General features: G+C 39.1%; 1 pseudogene; it reads right to left on the reverse strand.

Moving 5' to 3' along the window:
- Positions 1–845: 845 nt before the first annotated feature.
- Positions 846–3,075, reverse strand: LOC147964315 (uncharacterized; annotated as a pseudogene).
- Between the last annotated feature and the right edge of the window lie 447 nt (positions 3,076–3,522).

Genomic DNA, 3,522 nt, shown 5'->3' on the forward strand with positions numbered 1-3,522 from the left:
CGAACACGAAGATCTGTCCGGGGAGAAAAGTCTCACCCTGGACTGCATCGCCATCGATCATAGTAGGAGCCATCAAGCCTAACGGCTACGACACAGAGGAACTCTCAATGAAAGCACCAATGTTGGTGTCAAAACCGGCGGATCTCGGGTAGGGGGTCCCGAACTGTGCGTCTAAGGCGGATGGTAACAGGAGGAAGGGGACACAATGTTTTACCCAGGTTCGAGCTTGATGGAGGTAAAACCCTACGTCCTGCTTGATTAATATTGATGATATGGGCAGTACAAGAGTAGATCTACCACGAGATCGGAGAGGCTAAACCCTAGAAGCTAGCCTATGGTATGATTGTATGTTGTCCTACGGACTAAAACCCTCCGGTTTATATAGACACCGGAGAGGGCTAGGGTTACACAAGGTCGGTTACAAAAGAGGAGATATACATATCCGTATTGCCTAGCTTGCCTTCCACGCCAAGTAGAGTCCCATACGGACACGAGACGAAGTCTTTAGTCTTGTATCTTCATAGTCCAACAGTCCGGCCAAAGGGTATAATCCGGCTGTCCGGAGACCCCCTAATCCAGGACTCCCTCAGCCATCATGCATCTTTGAAAGGTAGCATGTGCATTACATAAACCAAAAGGCATATGTCTATAAGAAAAAGTACAAAAAGGGCAAGTAAAAGTAGTCTTTGATTGATCCTTGGCTGACACAGGTATTTGAGAGAAACCAGAATAACCATCTAGAAAGAAAAAATGTGTATGTTTGGATAATCTTTCTAGCATTTGATCGATAAAAGGTAAGGGGTAATGATCCATTTTAGTGGCCTTATTTAATTTGCGGAAATCAATTACCATCCTATAACATGTAGTAATTGTTTGAGGAATTAATTCATCTTTATCATTAGGAACGACAGTAATACCTCCCTTCTTAGGGACACAATGGACAGGACTTACCCACTGACTATCAGCAACAGGATAGATTATACCTGCATCAAGGAGCTTTAGTATTTCCTTTCTTACCACTTCTTTCATTTTAGGATTCAGCCGTCGTTGATGATCACGAACTGGTTTAGCATCTTCTTCCAAATTTATTTTATGTTGACATAGGGTGGGACTAATGCCCTTAAGATCATCAAGAGTATACCCAATAGCAGCACGGTGCTTCTTCAGAGTTTTCAATAATCTCTCTTCCTCATGCTCTGAAAGGTTAGCACTAATAATAACAGGATATATCATTTTCTCATCAAGATAAGCATATTTAAGAGTATCAGGCAATGGTTTAAGCTCAAACACGGGATCACCCTTGGGTGGAGGAGGATCCCCTAGGATTTCAATAGGCAAATTGTGTTTTAGAATAGGTTCCTATTTAAAGAATACTTCATCTACTTCCCTTCTTTCATTCATAAACATATCATTTTCATGGTCTAGCAAATATTGTTCTAAAGGATCACTAGGAGGTACGACAATAGAAGCAAGACCAATAATTTCATCCTTACTAGGTAATTCTTCTTCATGGTCTTGTCTACTAAATTTAGAGAAATTAAATTCATGAGACATATCGTCTAAACCGATAGTAACAACATCCTTTTTGCAATCTATCTTAGCACTAATAGTGTTTAAGAAGGGTCTACCAAATATAATGGGACAAAAGCTATCTTGTGGGGAACCAAGAACAAGAAAATCAGCAGGATATTTAGTTTTCCCACACAAGACTTTAACATCTCTAACAATTCCCATTGGTGAAATAGTATCTCTATTGGCAAGTTTAATTGTGACATCAATATCTTCTATCTCAGCAGGTGCAATATCATGCATAATTTCTTTGTATAAGTCGTAAGGTATTGCACTAGTACTAGCACCCTTATCACATAAGCCATGATAACAATGATCTCCTATTTTAACAGAAATAACAGGCATGCCTACCACATGTCTGTTTTTATCTTTAGCACAAGGTTTAGCAATTCTAGCAGTCTCATCAAGGAAATGAATAACATGCCCATCAATATTATCAAACAAGAGATCTTTAACAATAGCAATATCAGGTTCAATTTTAATTTGCTCAGGAGGTGTATAAGTTTTAATATTGCTTTTACGAACCACAGTTGAAGCTTTAGCATGATCCTTTATCCTAACTGGGAAAGGTGGTTTCTCAACATAAGAAGTAGGAACAATAGGATCATTATAAGTGATAGTCTTTTCTTCAACTTTAATAGGTGCAACTACTTTTACTTCTATGGGAGGATGATATTTAAACCACTTCTCCTTGAGGAGATCAACATAAGTAGCAAAAGATTCACAGAAAGAAGCTACTATCTCAGAGTCAAGTCCATATTTAGTGCTAAATTTACGGAAAACATCGGTATCCATAAAAGATTTAACACAATCAAACTTAGGTGTCATACCTGACTTCTTACCTTAGTCGAGGTCCCAATCTTCAGAGTTGCGTTTAATTCTTTCCAATAAATCCCATTTGAATTCAATAGTCTTCGTCATAAAAGAGCCAGCACAAGAAGTATCAAGCATGGTGCGATTGTTTTCAGAAAGCCGAGCATATAAATTTTGAATAATCATTTCTCTTGAGAGCTCATGATTGGGGCATGAATATAACATTGATTTAAGCCTCCCCCAAGCTTGAGCGATGCTTTCTCCTTCGCGAGGCCAAAAATCATATATATAATTGCCATCACAATGAACAAGATGCATAGGATAAAACTTCTGATGAAATTCCAATTTCAATCGTTTGTAGTTCCATGACCCCGTATCATCACATAGCCTATACCATGTCAATGCATCTTCCTTCAAAGATAAAGGGAAGACCTTCTTCTTAACAACATCTCCGGGTACACCTGCAAGCTTAAATAATCCACAAACTTCATCCACATATATTAGGTGCTCATCAGGATGAGTTGTTCCGTCTCCTACAAAAGGATTAGCTAGCAATTTTTCTATCATACCGGAAGGAGTTTCAAAGAAGACATTTTCATTCTCAGTAGGTTCAGTAGGTTGAGGAGCAACTCTTTGCTCTACTGGTTGGGGTGTAGATACTCCGAACAAGCCCCTCAGAGGATTACTTTCCATAGTAACAAGTGACAGTAAATTTCAGCACACTATATAAATTTTTCCTTACCAAATTCTACCTACCAAAGGCGCTTCACTCCCCGGCAACGGAACCAGAAAAGAGTCTTGATGACCCACAAGTATAGGGGATCTATCTGAGTCCTTTCGATAAGTAAGAGTGTCGAACCCAACGAGGAGCAGAAGGAAATGATAAGCGGTTTCCAGCAAGGTATTCTCTACAAGTACTGAAATAAGTGGTAACATATAGTTTTGTGATAGGATAATTTGTAACGAGCAACAAGTAACAAAAGTAAATAAAGTGCAGCAAGGTGGCCCAATCCTTTTTGTAGCAAAGGAAAAGCCTGGACAAACTCTTATATAGAGAAAAGCGCTCCCGAGGACACATGGGAATGTCGTCAAGCTAGTTTTCATCACGTTCATATGATTCGCGTTTGGTACTTTGATAAT

This window comes from Triticum urartu, chromosome 6A (genome assembly GCF_056163025.1).
Source record: "Triticum urartu cultivar PI428250 chromosome 6A, HENAU_Tu73, whole genome shotgun sequence".
NCBI lineage: Eukaryota > Viridiplantae > Streptophyta > Magnoliopsida > Poales > Poaceae > Triticum > Triticum urartu.